At 39.0% G+C, this 17,732-nt stretch overlaps 15 non-coding genes across 15 annotated transcripts; all 15 read left to right on the top strand.

Annotated features, from left to right (window-relative positions):
* Positions 1-307: 307 nt before the first annotated feature.
* Positions 308-381, top strand: TRNAN-GUU (transfer RNA asparagine (anticodon GUU)). Its single transcript has one exon. It is a non-coding gene; the product is annotated as a tRNA-Asn (tRNA).
* A 1,023-nt stretch (positions 382-1,404) lies between these two features.
* Positions 1,405-1,478, top strand: TRNAN-GUU (transfer RNA asparagine (anticodon GUU)). The gene has a single exon. It is a non-coding gene; the product is annotated as a tRNA-Asn (tRNA).
* Positions 1,479-2,500: 1,022 nt separating this feature from the next.
* On the top strand, positions 2,501-2,574 carry TRNAN-GUU (transfer RNA asparagine (anticodon GUU)). Its single transcript has one exon. It is a non-coding gene; the product is annotated as a tRNA-Asn (tRNA).
* Positions 2,575-3,600: 1,026 nt separating this feature from the next.
* TRNAN-GUU (transfer RNA asparagine (anticodon GUU)) lies at positions 3,601-3,674 on the top strand. Its single transcript has one exon. It is a non-coding gene; the product is annotated as a tRNA-Asn (tRNA).
* A 1,023-nt stretch (positions 3,675-4,697) lies between these two features.
* Positions 4,698-4,771, top strand: TRNAN-GUU (transfer RNA asparagine (anticodon GUU)). The gene has a single exon. It is a non-coding gene; the product is annotated as a tRNA-Asn (tRNA).
* A 1,026-nt stretch (positions 4,772-5,797) lies between these two features.
* Positions 5,798-5,871, top strand: TRNAN-GUU (transfer RNA asparagine (anticodon GUU)). The gene has a single exon. It is a non-coding gene; the product is annotated as a tRNA-Asn (tRNA).
* A 1,024-nt stretch (positions 5,872-6,895) lies between these two features.
* TRNAN-GUU (transfer RNA asparagine (anticodon GUU)) lies at positions 6,896-6,969 on the top strand. The gene has a single exon. It is a non-coding gene; the product is annotated as a tRNA-Asn (tRNA).
* Positions 6,970-7,984: 1,015 nt separating this feature from the next.
* Positions 7,985-8,058, top strand: TRNAN-GUU (transfer RNA asparagine (anticodon GUU)). The gene has a single exon. It is a non-coding gene; the product is annotated as a tRNA-Asn (tRNA).
* Positions 8,059-9,704: 1,646 nt separating this feature from the next.
* On the top strand, positions 9,705-9,778 carry TRNAN-GUU (transfer RNA asparagine (anticodon GUU)). The gene has a single exon. It is a non-coding gene; the product is annotated as a tRNA-Asn (tRNA).
* Positions 9,779-11,427: 1,649 nt separating this feature from the next.
* TRNAN-GUU (transfer RNA asparagine (anticodon GUU)) lies at positions 11,428-11,501 on the top strand. The gene has a single exon. It is a non-coding gene; the product is annotated as a tRNA-Asn (tRNA).
* A 1,024-nt stretch (positions 11,502-12,525) lies between these two features.
* TRNAN-GUU (transfer RNA asparagine (anticodon GUU)) lies at positions 12,526-12,599 on the top strand. The gene has a single exon. It is a non-coding gene; the product is annotated as a tRNA-Asn (tRNA).
* Positions 12,600-13,565: 966 nt separating this feature from the next.
* Positions 13,566-13,639, top strand: TRNAN-GUU (transfer RNA asparagine (anticodon GUU)). Its single transcript has one exon. It is a non-coding gene; the product is annotated as a tRNA-Asn (tRNA).
* A 1,010-nt stretch (positions 13,640-14,649) lies between these two features.
* On the top strand, positions 14,650-14,723 carry TRNAN-GUU (transfer RNA asparagine (anticodon GUU)). The gene has a single exon. It is a non-coding gene; the product is annotated as a tRNA-Asn (tRNA).
* A 1,024-nt stretch (positions 14,724-15,747) lies between these two features.
* TRNAN-GUU (transfer RNA asparagine (anticodon GUU)) lies at positions 15,748-15,821 on the top strand. Its single transcript has one exon. It is a non-coding gene; the product is annotated as a tRNA-Asn (tRNA).
* Positions 15,822-16,842: 1,021 nt separating this feature from the next.
* Positions 16,843-16,916, top strand: TRNAN-GUU (transfer RNA asparagine (anticodon GUU)). Its single transcript has one exon. It is a non-coding gene; the product is annotated as a tRNA-Asn (tRNA).
* Positions 16,917-17,732: the final 816 nt, after the last annotated feature.

The following is a 17,732-nucleotide window of genomic DNA, read 5'->3' as shown; positions in this document are numbered from 1 at the left end:
AAACAGAAAAGAAACAAAGTTTCTACCACAAGTTTACCAATTTAGGATTGCCTTAGATAATGAAGAAAGAGCAAGTAGCAGAGGATGGTTTCGATCCATCGACCTCTGGGTTATGGGCCCAGCACGCTTCCGCTGCGCCACTCTGCTAGTCATGCAATGTTTGTTGACTCCTGAAGGTTTGAGGCAACCCAGGAAAGAACCAATATTTATTTTTGTTGGTTGGCAGATAAAGAACAGTAATGAAATGTCATGAAATTTGTCCGGAATAATGCATTTCAGCCCATGCCATGAACACACGCTGCAAGTTGTCTCTGTGGCGCAATTGGTTAGCGTGTTCGGCTGTTAACCGAAAGGTTGGTGGTTCAAGCCCACCCAGGGACGTAGATGACTGGTTTTCATATCAATTTTTAGACATCATCTAATCCATCCTCTTGAGGTGTGGGGTGCCTCTGATCCAATTACCTTCATGCCTATCAATGGTGAGTTTAGTTTGTTCTAGACAGTTTTACTCAACTTCATACTTTGGAAATCCAATTTAGCAACTGGTTGCAGAGGTAAATATATTGGACAGATTGTGGAAACCAAATTAGTATTAAAATTGCTCTCCCTGTTCCTACCTTGTAGTTACGCTACCAAAACGGACTTTCTAAAAAGTGTCCTACGAAGCCAAGTCCATGAATAAAGCCTGTGCACAAGCATTTATTCTTGTATTGTTGCCAAAAACCAATTCCATATGCAATGGCAGCTAAATGTTTCCTGAGTATAGTGTCTCCCTAGAAAAAACAAGTTCACAGGAAGAAAAATAAACTGCTCTACACCATTTCAGCTATCCAAGTGTCCCTCCGCTTTTTTTTTTTTTTTTTTAAGTGTGAAAATTTTTTGGACTCCATCATTGTCCCATTTCACCATGAATATGTGAACTAGATTTATCATTTTGGAAACCTGCATTGTTTTGCTATGGGCAAGGTCGATTTTTACCTATGTAACCAGAGCACTGTTAGGGTAAAGAAAAGAAAGTATGTTGATTTTGACATAAAGACTGGCAGCAGCATTCTGTTAAAATGAGCTGAGATTGTAATTGACTTTTTTCTTTAACTAAACAGAAAAGAAACAAAGTTTCTACCACAAGTTTACCAATTTAAGATTGCCTTAGATAATGAAGAAAGAGCAAGTAGCAGAGGATGGTTTCGATCCATCGACCTCTGGGTTATGGGCCCAGCACGCTTCCGCTGCGCCACTCTGCTAGTCATGCAATGTTTGTTGACTCCTGAAGGTTTGAGGCAACCCAGGAAAGAACCAATATTTATTTTTGTTGGTTGGCAGATAAAGAACAGTAATGAAATGTCATGAAATTTGTCCGGAATAATGCATTTCAGCCCATGCCATGAACACACGCTGCAAGTTGTCTCTGTGGCGCAATTGGTTAGCGTGTTCGGCTGTTAACCGAAAGGTTGGTGGTTCAAGCCCACCCAGGGACGTAGATGACTGGTTTTCATATCAATTTTTAGACATCATCTAATCCATCCTCTTGAGGTGTGGGGTGCCTCTGATCCAATTACCTTCATGCCTATCAATGGTGAGTTTAGTTTGTTCTAGACAGTTTTACTCAACTTCATACTTTGGAAATCCAATTTAGCAACTGGTTGCAGAGGTAAATATATTGGACAGATTGTGGAAACCAAATTAGTATTAAAATTGCTCTCCCTGTTCCTACCTTGTAGTTACGCTACCAAAACGGACTTTTTAAAAAGTGTCCTACGAAGCCAAGTCCATGAATAAAGCCTGTGCACAAGCATTTATTCTTGTATTGTTGCCAAAAACCAATTCCATATGCAATGGCAGCTAAATGTTTCCTGAGTATAGTGTCTCCCTAGAAAAAACAAGTTCACAGGAAGAAAAATAAACTGCTCTACACCATTTCAGCTATCCAAGTGTCCCTCCGCTTTTTTTTTTTTTTTTTAAGTGTGAAAATTTTTTGGACTCCATCATTGTCCCATTTCACCATGAATATGTGAACTAGATTTATCATTTTGGAAACCTGCATTGTTTTGCTATGGGCAAGGTCGATTTTTACCTATGTAACCAGAGCACTGTTAGGGTAAAGAAAAGAAAGTATGTTGATTTTGACATAAAGACTGGCAGCAGCATTCTGTTAAAATGAGCTGAGATTGTAATTGACTTTTTTCTTTAACTAAACAGAAAAGAAACAAAGTTTCTACCACAAGTTTACCAATTTAAGATTGCCTTAGATAATGAAGAAAGAGCAAGTAGCAGAGGATGGTTTCGATCCATCAACCTCTGGGTTATGGGCCCAGCACGCTTCCGCTGCGCCACTCTGCTAGTCATGCAATGTTTGTTGACTCCTGAAGGTTTGAGGCAACCCAGGAAAGAACCAATATTTATTTTTGTTGGTTGGCAGATAAAGAACAGTAATGAAATGTCATGAAATTTGTCCGGAATAATGCATTTCAGCCCATGCCATGAACACACGCTGCAAGTTGTCTCTGTGGCGCAATTGGTTAGCGTGTTCGGCTGTTAACCGAAAGGTTGGTGGTTCAAGCCCACCCAGGGATGTAGATGACTGGTTTTCATATCAATTTTTAGACATCATCTAATCCATCCTCTTGAGGTGTGGGGTGCCTCTGATCCAATTACCTTCATGCCTATCAATGGTGAGTTTAGTTTGTTCTAGACAGTTTTACTCAACTTCATACTTTGGAAATCCAATTTAGCAACTGGTTGCAGAGGTAAATATATTGGACAGACTGTGGAAACCAAATTAGTATTAAAATTGCTCTCCCTGTTCCTACCTTGTAGTTACGCTACCAAAACGGACTTTTTAAAAAGTGTCCTACGAAGCCAAGTCCATGAATAAAGCCTGTGCACAAGCATTTATTCTTGTATTGTTGCCAAAAACCAATTCCATATGCAATGGCAGCTAAATGTTTCCTGAGTATAGTGTCTCCCTAGAAAAAACAAGTTCACAGGAAGAAAAATAAACTGCTCTACACCATTTCAGCTATCCAGGTGTCCCTCCACTTTTTTTTTTTTTTTTTTTTTAAGTGTGAAAATTTTTTGGACTCCATCATTGTCCCATTTCACCATGAATATGTGAACTAGATTTATCATTTTGGAAACCTGCATTGTTTTGCTATGGGCAAGGTCGATTTTTACCTATGTAACCAGAGCACTGTTAGGGTAAAGAAAAGAAAGTATGTTGATTTTGACATAAAGACTGGCAGCAGCATTCTGTTAAAATGAGCTGAGATTGTAATTGACTTTTTTCTTTAACTAAACAGAAAAGAAACAAAGTTTCTACCACAAGTTTACCAATTTAGGATTGCCTTAGATAATGAAGAAAGAGCAAGTAGCAGAGGATGGTTTCGATCCATCGACCTCTGGGTTATGGGCCCAGCACGCTTCCGCTGCGCCACTCTGCTAGTCATGCAATGCTTGTTGACTCCTGAAGGTTTGAGGCAACCCAGGAAAGAACCAATATTTATTTTTGTTGGTTGGCAGATAAAGAACAGTAATGAAATGTCATGAAATTTGTCCGGAATAATGCATTTCAGCCCATGCCATGAACACACGCTGCAAGTTGTCTCTGTGGCGCAATTGGTTAGCGTGTTCGGCTGTTAACCGAAAGGTTGGTGGTTCAAGCCCACCCAGGGACGTAGATGACTGGTTTTCATATCAATTTTTAGACATCATCTAATCCATCCTCTTGAGGTGTGGGGTGCCTCTGATCCAATTACCTTCATGCCTATCAATGGTGAGTTTAGTTTGTTCTAGACAGTTTTACTCAACTTCATACTTTGGAAATCCAATTTAGCAACTGGTTGCAGAGGTAAATATATTGGACAGATTGTGGAAACCAAATTAGTATTAAAATTGCTCTCCCTGTTCCTACCTTGTAGTTACGCTACCAAAACGGACTTTTTAAAAAGTGTCCTACGAAGCCAAGTCCATGAATAAAGCCTGTGCACAAGCATTTATTCTTGTATTGTTGCCAAAAACCAATTCCATATGCAATGGCAGCTAAATGTTTCCTGAGTATAGTGTCTCCCTAGAAAAAACAAGTTCACAGGAAGAAAAATAAACTGCTCTACACCATTTCAGCTATCCAAGTGTCCCTCCGCTTTTTTTTTTTTTTTTTTAAGTGTGAAAATTTTTTGGACTCCATCATTGTCCCATTTCACCATGAATATGTGAACTAGATTTATCATTTTGGAAACCTGCATTGTTTTGCTATGGGCAAGGTCGATTTTTACCTATGTAACCAGAGCACTGTTAGGGTAAAGAAAAGAAAGTATGTTGATTTTGACATAAAGACTGGCAGCAGCATTCTGTTAAAATGAGCTGAGATTGTAATTGACTTTTTTCTTTAACTAAACAGAAAAGAAACAAAGTTTCTACCACAAGTTTACCAATTTAGGATTGCCTTAGATAATGAAGAAAGAGCAAGTAGCAGAGGATGGTTTCGATCCATCGACCTCTGGGTTATGGGCCCAGCACGCTTCCGCTGCGCCACTCTGCTAGTCATGCAATGTTTGTTGACTCCTGAAGGTTTGAGGCAACCCAGGAAAGAACCAATATTTATTTTTGTTGGTTGGCAGATAAAGAACAGTAATGAAATGTCATGAAATTTGTCCGGAATAATGCATTTCAGCCCATGCCATGAACACACGCTGCAAGTTGTCTCTGTGGCGCAATTGGTTAGCGTGTTCGGCTGTTAACCGAAAGGTTGGTGGTTCAAGCCCACCCAGGGACGTAGATGACTGGTTTTCATATCAATTTTTAGACATCATCTAATCCATCCTCTTGAGGTGTGGGGTGCCTCTGATCCAATTACCTTCATGCCTATCAATGGTGAGTTTAGTTTGTTCTAGACAGTTTTACTCAACTTCATACTTTGGAAATCCAATTTAGCAACTGGTTGCAGAGGTAAATATATTGGACAGATTGTGGAAACCAAATTAGTATTAAAATTGCTCTCCCTGTTCCTACCTTGTAGTTACGCTACCAAAACGGACTTTTTAAAAAGTGTCCTACGAAGCCAAGTCCATGAATAAAGCCTGTGCACAAGCATTTATTCTTGTATTGTTGCCAAAAACCAATTCCATATGCAATGGCAGCTAAATGTTTCCTGAGTATAGTGTCTCCCTAGAAAAAACAAGTTCACAGGAAGAAAAATAAACTGCTCTACACCATTTCAGCTATCCAAGTGTCCCTCCGGTTTTTTTTTTTTTTTTTTTTTAAGTGTGAAAATTTTTTGGACTCCATCATTGTCCCATTTCACCATGAATATGTGAACTAGATTTATCATTTTGGAAACCTGCATTGTTTTGCTATGGGCAAGGTCGATTTTTACCTATGTAACCAGAGCACTGTTAGGGTAAAGAAAAGAAAGTATGTTGATTTTGACATAAAGACTGGCAGCAGCATTCTGTTAAAATGAGCTGAGATTGTAATTGACTTTTTTCTTTAACTAAACAGAAAAGAAACAAAGTTTCTACCACAAGTTTACCAATTTAGGATTGCCTTAGATAATGAAGAAAGAGCAAGTAGCAGAGGATGGTTTCGATCCATCGACCTCTGGGTTATGGGCCCAGCACGCTTCCGCTGCGCCACTCTGCTAGTCATGCAATGTTTGTTGACTCCTGAAGGTTTGAGGCAACCCAGGAAAGAACCAATATTTATTTTTGTTGGTTGGCAGATAAAGAACAGTAATGAAATGTCATGAAATTTGTCCGGAATAATGCATTTCAGCCCATGCCATGAACACACGCTGCAAGTTGTCTCTGTGGCGCAATTGGTTAGCGTGTTCGGCTGTTAACCGAAAGGTTGGTGGTTCAAGCCCACCCAGGGACGTAGATGACTGGTTTTCATATCAATTTTTAGACATCATCTAATCCATCCTCTTGAGGTGTGGGGTGCCTCTGATCCAATTACCTTCATGCCTATCAATGGTGAGTTTAGTTTGTTCTAGACAGTTTTACTCAACTTCATACTTTGGAAATCCAATTTAGCAACTGGTTGCAGAGGTAAATATATTGGACAGATTGTGGAAACCAAATTAGTATTAAAATTGCTCTCCCTGTTCCTACCTTGTAGTTACGCTACCAAAACGGACTTTCTAAAAAGTGTCCTACGAAGCCAAGTCCATGAATAAAGCCTGTGCACAAGCATTTATTCTTGTATTGTTGCCAAAAACCAATTCCATATGCAATGGCAGCTAAATGTTTCCTGAGTATAGTGTCTCCCTAGAAAAAACAAGTTCACAGGAAGAAAAATAAACTGCTCTATACCATTTCAGCTATCCAAGTGTCCCTCCGCTTTTTTTTTTTTTTTTTTTAAGTGTGAAAATTTTTTGGACTCCATCATTGTCCCATTTCACCATGAATATGTGAACTAGATTTATCATTTTGGAAACCTGCATTGTTTTGCTATGGGCAAGGTCGATTTTTACCTATGTAACCAGAGCACTGTTAGGGTAAAGAAAAGAAAGTATGTTGATTTTGACATAAAGACTGGCAGCAGCATTCTGTTAAAATGAGCTGAGATTGTAATTGACTTTTTTCTTTAACTAAACAGAAAAGAAACAAAGTTTCTACCACAAGTTTACCAATTTAAGATTGCCTTAGATAATGAAGAAAGAGCAAGTAGCAGAGGATGGTTTCGATCCATCGACCTCTGGGTTATGGGCCCAGCACGCTTCCGCTGCGCCACTCTGCTAGTCATGCAATGTTTGTTGACTCCTGAAGGTTTGAGGCAACCCAGGAAAGAACCAATATTTATTTTTGTTGGTTGGCAGATAAAGAACAGTAATGAAATGTCATGAAATTTGTCCGGAATAATGCATTTCAGCCCATGCCATGAACACACGCTGCAAGTTGTCTCTGTGGCGCAATTGGTTAGCGTGTTCGGCTGTTAACCGAAAGGTTGGTGGTTCAAGCCCACCCAGGGACGTAGATGACTGGTTTTCATATCAATTTTTAGACATCATCTAATCCATCCTCTTGAGGTGTGGGGTGCCTCTGATCCAATTACCTTCATGCCTATCAATGGTGAGTTTAGTTTGTTCTAGACAGTTTTACTCAACTTCATACTTTGGAAATCCAATTTAGCAACTGGTTGCAGAGGTAAATATATTGGACAGACTGTGGAAACCAAATTAGTATTAAAATTGCTCTCCCTGTTCCTACCTTGTAGTTACGCTACCAAAACGGACTTTTTAAAAAGTGTCCTACGAAGCCAAGTCCATGAATAAAGCCTGTGCACAAGCATTTATTCTTGTATTGTTGCCAAAAACCAATTCCATATGCAATGGCAGCTAAATGTTTCCTGAGTATAGTGTCTCCCTAGAAAAAACAAGTTCACAGGAAGAAAAATAAACTGCTCTACACCATTTCAGCTATCCAAGTGTCCCTCCGGTTTTTTTTTTAAGTGTGAAAATTTTTTGGACTCCATCATTGTCCCATTTCACCATGAATATGTGAACTAGATTTATCATTTTGGAAACCTGCATTGTTTTGCTATGGGCAAGGTCGATTTTTACCTATGTAACCAGAGCACTGTTAGGGTAAAGAAAAGAAAGTATGTTGATTTTGACATAAAGACTGGCAGCAGCATTCTGTTAAAATGAGCTGAGATTGTAATTGACTTTTTTCTTTAACTAAACAGAAAAGAAACAAAGTTTCTACCACAAGTTTACCAATTTAGGATTGCCTTAGATAATGAAGAAAGAGCAAGTAGCAGAGGATGGTTTCGATCCATCGACCTCTGGGTTATGGGCCCAGCACGCTTCCGCTGCGCCACTCTGCTAGTCATGCAATGTTTGTTGACTCCTGAAGGTTTGAGGCAACCCAGGAAAGAACCAATATTTATTTTTGTTAGTTGGCAGATAAAGAACAGTAATGAAATGTCATGAAATTTGTCCGGAATAATGCATTTCAGCCCATGCCATGAACACACGCTGCAAGTTGTCTCTGTGGCGCAATTGGTTAGCGTGTTCGGCTGTTAACCGAAAGGTTGGTGGTTCAAGCCCACCCAGGGACGTAGATGACTGGTTTTCATATCAATTTTTAGACATCATCTAATCCATCCACTTGAGGTGTGGGGTGCCTCTGATCCAATTACCTTCATGCCTATCAATGGTGAGTTTAGTTTGTTCTAGACAGTTTTACTCAACTTCATACTTTGAAAATCCAATTTAGCAACTGGTTGCAGAGGTAAATATATTGGACAGATTGTGGAAACCAAATTAGTATTAAAATTGCTCTCCCTGTTCCTACCTTGTAGTTATGCTACCAAAACGGACTTTCTAAAAAGTGTCCTACGAAGCCAAGTCCATGAATAAAGCCTGTGCACAAGCATTTATTCTTGTATTGTTGCCAAAAACCAATTCCATATGCAATGGCAGCTAAATGTTTCCTGAGTATAGTGTCTCCCTAGAAAAAACAAGTTCACAGGAAGAAAAATAAACTGCTCTACACCATTTCAGCTATCCAAGTGTCCCTCCGCTTTTTTTTTTTTTTTTAAGTGTGAAAATTTTTTGGACTCCATCATTGTCCCATTTCACTATGAATATGTGAACTAGATTTATCATTTTGGAAACCTGCATTGTTTTGCTATGGGCAAGGTCGATTTTTACCTATGTAACCAGAGCACTGTTAGGGTAAAGAAAAGAAAGTATGTTGATTTTGACATAAAGACTGGCAGCAGCATTCTGTTAAAATGAGCTGAGATTGTAATTGACTTTTTTCTTTAACTAAACAGAAAAGAAACAAAGTTTCTACCACAAGTTTACCAATTTAGGATTGCCTTAGATAATGAAGAAAGAGCAAGTAGCAGAGGATGGTTTCGATCCATCGACCCCAGCACGCTTCCACTGCGCCACTCTGCTAGTCATGCAATGTTGTAGTTACGCTACCAAAACGGACTTTCTAAAAAGTGTCCTACGATGCCAAGTCCATGAATAAAGCCTGTGCACAAGCATTTATTCTTGTATTGTTGCCAAAAACCAATTCCATATGCAATGGCAGCTAAATGTTTCCTGAGTATAGTGTCTCCCTAGAAAAAACAAGTTCACAGGAAGAAAAATAAACTGCTCTACACCATTTCAGCTATCCAAGTGTCCCTCCGCTTTTTTTTTTTTTTTTTTTAAGTGTGAAAATTTTTTGGACTCCATCATTGTCCCATTTCACCATGAATATGTGAACTAGATTTATCATTTTGGAAACCTGCATTGTTTTGCTATGGGCAAGGTCGATTTTTACCTATGTAACCAGAGCACTGTTAGGGTAAAGAAAAGAAAGTATGTTGATTTTGACATAAAGACTGGCAGCAGCATTCTGTTAAAATGAGCTGAGATTGTAATTGACTTTTTTCTTTAACTAAACAGAAAAGAAACAAAGTTTCTACCACAAGTTTACCAATTTAGGATTGCCTTAGATAATGAAGAAAGAGCAAGTAGCAGAGGATGGTTTCGATCCATCGACCTCTGGGTTATGGGCCCAGCACGCTTCCGCTGCGCCACTCTGCTAGTCATGCAATGTTTGTTGACTCCTGAAGGTTTGAGGCAACCCAGGAAAGAACCAATATTTATTTTTGTTGGTTGGCAGATAAAGAACAGTAATGAAATGTCATGAAATTTGTCCGGAATAATGCATTTCAGCCCATGCCATGAACACACGCTGCAAGTTGTCTCTGTGGCGCAATTGGTTAGCGTGTTCGGCTGTTAACCGAAAGGTTGGTGGTTCAAGCCCACCCAGGGACGTAGATGACTGGTTTTCATATCAATTTTTAGACATCATCTAATCCATCCTCTTGAGGTGTGGGGTGCCTCTGATCCAATTACCTTCATGCCTATCAATGGTGAGTTTAGTTTGTTCTAGACAGTTTTACTCAACTTCATACTTTGGAAATCCAATTTAGCAACTGGTTGCAGAGGTAAATATATTGGACAGATTGTGGAAACCAAATTAGTATTAAAATTGCTCTCCCTGTTCCTACCTTGTAGTTATGCTACCAAAACGGACTTTCTAAAAAGTGTCCTACGAAGCCAAGTCCATGAATAAAGCCTGTGCACAAGCATTTATTCTTGTATTGTTGCCAAAAACCAATTCCATATGCAATGGCAGCTAAATGTTTCCTGAGTATAGTGTCTCCCTAGAAAAAACAAGTTCACAGGAAGAAAAATAAACTGCTCTACACCATTTCAGCTATCCAAGTGTCCCTCCGCTTTTTTTTTTTTTTTTTTTAAGTGTGAAAATTTTTTGGACTCCATCATTGTCCCATTTCACCATGAATATGTGAACTAGATTTATCATTTTGGAAACCTGCATTGTTTTGCTATGGGCAAGGTCGATTTTTACCTATGTAACCAGAGCACTGTTAGGGTAAAGAAAAGAAAGTATGTTGATTTTGACATAAAGACTGGCAGCAGCATTCTGTTAAAATGAGCTGAGATTGTAATTGACTTTTTTCTTTAACTAAACAGAAAAGAAACAAAGTTTCTACCACAAGTTTACCAATTTAGGATTGCCTTAGATAATGAAGAAAGAGCAAGTAGCAGAGGATGGTTTCGATCCATCGACCCCAGCACGCTTCCACTGCGCCACTCTGCTAGTCATGCAATGTTGTAGTTACGCTACCAAAACGGACTTTCTAAAAAGTGTCCTACGATGCCAAGTCCATGAATAAAGCCTGTGCACAAGCATTTATTCTTGTATTGTTGCCAAAAACCAATTCCATATGCAATGGCAGCTAAATGTTTCCTGAGTATAGTGTCTCCCTAGAAAAAACAAGTTCACAGGAAGAAAAATAAACTGCTCTACACCATTTCAGCTATCCAAGTGTCCCTCCGCTTTTTTTTTTTTTTTTTTTAAGTGTGAAAATTTTTTGGACTCAATCATTGTCCCATTTCACCATGAATATGTGAACTAGATTTATCATTTTGGAAACCTGCATTGTTTTGCTATGGGCAAGGTCGATTTTTACCTATGTAACCAGAGCACTGTTAGGGTAAAGAAAAGAAAGTATGTTGATTTTGACATAAAGACTGGCAGCAGCATTCTGTTAAAATGAGCTGAGATTGTAATTGACTTTTTTCTTTAACTAAACAGAAAAGAAACAAAGTTTCTACAACAAGTTTACCAATTTAGGATTGCCTTAGATAATGAAGAAAGAGCAAATAGCAGAGGATGGTTTCGATCCATCGACCTCTGGGTTATGGGCCCAGCACGCTTCCGCTGCGCCACTCTGCTAGTCATGCAATGTTTGTTGACTCCTGAAGGTTTGAGGCAACCCAGGAAAGAACCAATATTTATTTTTGTTGGTTGGCAGATAAAGAACAGTAATGAAATGTCATGAAATTTGTCCGGAATAATGCATTTCAGCCCATGCCATGAACACACGCTGCAAGTTGTCTCTGTGGCGCAATTGGTTAGCGTGTTCGGCTGTTAACCGAAAGGTTGGTGGTTGAAGCCCACCCAGGGACGTAGATGACTGGTTTTCATATCAATTTTTAGACATCATCTAATCCATCCTCTTGAGGTGTGGGGTGCCTCTGATCCAATTACCTTCATGCCTATCAATGGTGAGTTTAGTTTGTTCTAGACAGTTTTACTCAACTTCATACTTTGGAAATCCAATTTAGCAACTGGTTGCAGAGGTAAATATATTGGACAGACTGTGGAAACCAAATTAGTATTAAAATTGCTCTCCCTGTTCCTACCTTGTAGTTACGCTACCAAAACGGACTTTCTAAAAAGTGTCCTACGAAGCCAAGTCCATGAATAAAGCCTGTGCACAAGCATTTATTCTTGTATTGTTGCCAAAAACCAATTCCATATGCAATGGCAGCTAAATGTTTCCTGAGTATAGTGTCTCCCTAGAAAAAACAAGTTCACAGGAAGAAAAATAAACTGCTCTACACCATTTCAGCTATCCAAGTGTCCCTCCGCTTTTTTTTTTTTTTTTTTTAAGTGTGAAAATTTTTTGGACTCCATCATTGTCCCATTTCACCATGAATATGTGAACTAGATTTATCATTTTGGAAACCTGCATTGTTTTGCTATGGGCAAGGTCGATTTTTACCTATGTAACCAGAGCACTGTTAGGGTAAAGAAAAGAAAGTATGTTGATTTTGACATAAAGACTGGCAGCAGCATTCTGTTAAAATGAGCTGAGATTGTAATTGACTTTTTTCTTTAACTAAACAGAAAAGAAACAAAGTTTCTACCACAAGTTTACCAATTTAGGATTGCCTTAGATAATGAAGAAAGAGCAAGTAGCAGAGGATGGTTTCGATCCATCGACCTCTGGGTTATGGGCCCAGCACGCTTCCGCTGCGCCACTCTGCTAGTCATGCAATGTTTGTTGACTCCTGAAGGTTTGAGGCAACCCAGGAAAGAACCAATATTTATTTTTGTTGGTTGGCAGATAAAGAACAGTAATGAAATGTCATGAAATTTGTCCGGAATAATGCATTTCAGCCCATGCCATGAACACACACTGCAAGTTGTCTCTGTGGCGCAATTGGTTAGCGTGTTCGGCTGTTAACCGAAAGGTTGGTGGTTCAAGCCCACCCAGGGACGTAGATGACTGGTTTTCATATCAATTTTTAGACATCATCTAATCCATCCTCTTGAGGTGTGGGGTGCCTCTGATCCAATTACCTTCATGCCTATCAATGGTGAGTTTAGTTTGTTCTAGACAGTTTTACTCAACTTCATACTTTGGAAATCCAATTTAGCAACTGGTGCTCTCCCTGTTCCTACCTTGTAGTTACGCTACCAAAACGGACTTTCTAAAAAGTGTCCTACGAAGCCAAGTCCATGAATAAAACCTGTGCACAAGCATTTATTCTTGTATTGTTGCCAAAAACCAATTCCATATGCAATGGCAGCTAAATGTTTCCTGAGTATAGTGTCTCCCTAGAAAAAACAAGTTCACAGGAAGAAAAATAAACTGCTCTACACCATTTCAGCTATCCAAGTGTCCCTCCGCTTTTTTTTTTTTTTAAGTGTGAAAATTTTTTGGACTCCATCATTGTCCCATTTCACCATGAATATGTGAACTAGATTTATCATTTTGGAAACCTGCATTGTTTTGCTATGGGCAAGGACGATTTTTACCTATGTAACCAGAGCACTGTTAGGGTAAAGAAAAGAAAGTATGTTGATTTTGACATAAAGACTGGCAGCAGCATTCTGTTAAAATGAGCTGAGATTGTAATTGACTTTTTTCTTTAACTAAACAGAAAAGAAACAAAGTTTCTACCACAAGTTTACCAATTTAGGATTGCCTTAGATAATGAAGAAAGAGCAAGTAGCAGAGGATGGTTTCAATCCATCGACCTCTGGGTTATGGGCCCAGCACGCTTCTGCTGCGCCACTCTGCTAGTCATGCAATGTTTGTTGACTCCTGAAGGTTTGAGGCAACCCAGGAAAGAACCAATATTTATTTTTGTTGGTTGGCAGATAAAGAACAGTAATGAAATGTCATGAAATTTGTCCGGAATAATGCATTTCAGCCCATGCCATGAACACACGCTGCAAGTTGTCTCTGTGGCGCAATTGGTTAGCGTGTTCGGCTGTTAACCGAAAGGTTGGTGGTTCAAGCCCACCCAGGGACGTAGATGACTGGTTTTCATATCAATTTTTAGACATCATCTAATCCATCCTCTTGAGGTGTGGGGTGCCTCTGATCCAATTACCTTCATGCCTATCAATGGTGAGTTTAGTTTGTTCTAGACAGTTTTACTCAACTTCATACTTTGGAAATCCAATTTAGCAACTGGTTGCAGAGGTAAATATATTGGACAGACTGTGGAAACCAAATTAGTATTAAAATTGCTCTCCCTGTTCCTACCTTGTAGTTACGCTACCAAAACGGACTTTCTAAAAAGTGTCCTACGAAGCCAAGTCCATGAATAAAGCCTGTGCACAAGCATTTATTCTTGTATTGTTGCCAAAAACCAATTCCATATGCAATGGCAGCTAAATGTTTCCTGAGTATAGTGTCTCCCTAGAAAAAACAAGTTCACAGGAAGAAAAATAAACTGCTCTACACCATTTCAGCTATCCAAGTGTCCCTCCGCTTTTTTTTTTTTTTTTTTTAAGTGTGAAAATTTTTTGGACTCCATCATTGTCCCATTTCACCATGAATATGTGAACTAGATTTATCATTTTGGAAACCTGCATTGTTTTGCTATGGGCAAGGTCGATTTTTACCTATGTAACCAGAGCACTGTTAGGGTAAAGAAAAGAAAGTATGTTGATTTTGACATAAAGACTGGCAGCAGCATTCTGTTAAAATGAGCTGAGATTGTAATTGACTTTTTTCTTTAACTAAACAGAAAAGAAACAAAGTTTCTACCACAAGTTTACCAATTTAGGATTGCCTTAGATAATGAAGAAAGAGCAAGTAGCAGAGGATGGTTTCGATCCATCGACCCCAGCACGCTTCCACTGCGCCACTCTGCTAGTCATGCAATGTTTGTTGACTCCTGAAGGTTTGAGGCAACCCAGGAAAGAACCAATATTTATTTTTGTTGGTTGGCAGATAAAGAACAGTAATGAAATGTCATGAAATTTGTCCGGAATAATGCATTTCAGCCCATGCCATGAACACACGCTGCAAGTTGTCTCTGTGGCGCAATTGGTTAGCGTGTTCGGCTGTTAACCGAAAGGTTGGTGGTTCAAGCCCACCCAGGGACGTAGATGACTGGTTTTCATATCAATTTTTAGACATCATCTAATCCATCCTCTTGAGGTGTGGGGTGCCTCTGATCCAATTACCTTCATGCCTATCAATGGTGAGTTTAGTTTGTTCTAGACAGTTTTACTCAACTTCATACTTTGGAAATCCAATTTAGCAACTGGTTGCAGAGGTAAATATATTGGACAGACTGTGGAAACCAAATTAGTATTAAAATTGCTCTCCCTGTTCCTACCTTGTAGTTACGCTACCAAAACGGACTTTCTTAAAAGTGTCCTACGAAGCCAAGTCCATGAATAAAGCCTGTGCACAAGCATTTATTCTTGTATTGTTGCCAAAAACCAATTCCATATGCAATGGCAGCTAAATGTTTCCTGAGTATAGTGTCTCCCTAGAAAAAACAAGTTCACAGGAAGAAAAATAAACTGCTCTACACCATTTCAGCTATCCAAGTGTCCCTCCGCTTTTTTTTTTTTTTTTTTTAAGTGTGAAAATTTTTTGGACTCCATCATTGTCCCATTTCACCATGAATATGTGAACTAGATTTATCATTTTGGAAACCTGCATTGTTTTGCTATGGGCAAGGTCGATTTTTACCTATGTAACCAGAGCACTGTTAGGGTAAAGAAAAGAAAGTATGTTGATTTTGACATAAAGACTGGCAGCAGCATTCTGTTAAAATGAGCTGAGATTGTAATTGACTTTTTTCTTTAACTAAACAGAAAAGAAACAAAGTTTCTACCACAAGTTTACCAATTTAGGATTGCCTTAGATAATGAAGAAAGAGCAAGTAGCAGAGGATGGTTTCAATCCATCGACCTCTGGGTTATGGGCCCAGCACGCTTCCGCTGCGCCACTCTGCTAGTCATGCAATGTTTGTTGACTCCTGAAGGTTTGAGGCAACCCAGGAAAGAACCAATATTTATTTTTGTTGGTTGGCAGATAAAGAACAGTAATGAAATGTCATGAAATTTGTCCGGAATAATGCATTTCAGCCCATGCCATGAACACACGCTGCAAGTTGTCTCTGTGGCGCAATTGGTTAGCGTGTTTGGCTGTTAACCGAAAGGTTGGTGGTTCAAGCCCACCCAGGGACGTAGATGACTGGTTTTCATATTAATTTTTAGACATCATCTAATCCATCCTCTTGAGGTGTGGGGTGCCTCTGATCCAATTACCTTCATGCCTATCAATGGTGAGTTTAGTTTGTTCTAGACAGTTTTACTCAACTTCATACTTTGGAAATCCAATTTAGCAACTGGTTGCAGAGGTAAATATATTGGACAGACTGTGGAAACCAAATTAGTATTAAAATTGCTCTCCCTGTTCCTACCTTGTAGTTACGCTACCAAAACGGACTTTCTAAAAAGTGTCCTACGAAGCCAAGTCCATGAATAAAGCCTGTGCACAAGCATTTATTCTTGTATTGTTGCCAAAAAACAAATTCCATATGCAATGGCAGCTAAATGTTTCCTGAGTATAGTGTCTCCCTAGAAAAAACAAGTTCACAGGAAGAAAAATAAACTGCTCTACACCATTTCAGCTATCCAAGTGTCCCTCCGCTTTTTTTTTTTTTTTAAGTGTGAAAATTTTTTGGACTCCATCATTGTCCCATTTCACCATGAATATGTGAACTAGATTTATCATTTTGGAAACCTGCATTGTTTTGCTATGGGCAAGGTCGATTTTTACCTATGTAACCAGAGCACTGTTAGGGTAAAGAAAAGAAAGTATGTTGATTTTGACATAAAGACTGGCAGCAGCATTCTGTTAAAATGAGCTGAGATTGTAATTGACTTTTTTCTTTAACTAAACAGAAAAGAAACAAAGTTTCTACCACAAGTTTACCAATTTAGGATTGCCTTAGATAATGAAGAAAGAGCAAGTAGCAGAGGATGGTTTCGATCCATCGACCTCTGGGTTATGGGCCCAGCACGCTTCCGCTGCGCCACTCTGCTAGTCATGCAATGTTTGTTGACTCCTGAAGGTTTGAGGCAACCCAGGAAAGAACCAATATTTATTTTTGTTGGTTGGCAGATAAAGAACAGTAATGAAATGTCATGAAATTTGTCCGGAATAATGCATTTCAGCCCATGCCATGAACACACGCTGCAAGTTGTCTCTGTGGCGCAATTGGTTAGCGTGTTCGGCTGTTAACCGAAAGGTTGGTGGTTCAAGCCCACCCAGGGACGTAGATGACTGGTTTTCATATCAATTTTTAGACATCATCTTATCCATCCTCTTGAGGTGTGGGGTGCCTCTGATCCAATTACCTTCATGCCTATCAATGGTGAGTTTAGTTTGTTCTAGACAGTTTTACTCAACTTCATACTTTGGAAATCCAATTTAGCAACTGGTTGCAGAGGTAAATATATTGGACAGACTGTGGACACCAAATTAGTATTAAAATTGCTCTCCCTGTTCCTACCTTGTAGTTACGCTACCAAAATGGACTTTCTAAAAAGTGTCCTACGAAGCCAAGTCCATGAATAAAGCCTGTGCACAAGCATTTATTCTTGTATTGTTGCCAAAAACCAATTCCATATGCAATGGCAGCTAAATGTTTCCTGAGTATAGTGTCTCCCTAGAAAAAACAAGTTCACAGGAAGAAAAATAAACTGCTCTACACCATTTCAGCTATCCAAGTGTCCCTCCGCTTTTTTTTTTTTTTTTTTTTTTAAGTGTGAAAATTTTTTGGACTCCATCATTGTCCCATTTCACCATGAATATGTGAACTAGATTTATCATTTTGGAAACCTGCATTGTTTTGCTATGGGCAAGGTCGATTTTTACCTATGTAACCAGAGCACTGTTAGGGTAAAGAAAAGAAAGTATGTTGATTTTGACATAAAGACTGGCAGCAGCATTCTGTTAAAATGAGCTGAGATTGTAATTGACTTTTTTCTTTAACTAAACAGAAAAGAAACAAAGTTTCTACCACAAGTTTACCAATTTAGGATTGCCTTAGATAATGAAGAAAGAGCAAGTAGCAGAGGATGGTTTCAATT

Source organism: Mixophyes fleayi, unplaced genomic scaffold, assembly GCF_038048845.1.
Source record: "Mixophyes fleayi isolate aMixFle1 unplaced genomic scaffold, aMixFle1.hap1 Scaffold_86, whole genome shotgun sequence".
Taxonomy (NCBI): Eukaryota; Metazoa; Chordata; class Amphibia; order Anura; family Limnodynastidae; genus Mixophyes; species Mixophyes fleayi.
The sequence above is the reverse complement of the archived record's forward strand: the minus strand, read 5'-3'. Positions and strand labels throughout refer to the sequence as shown.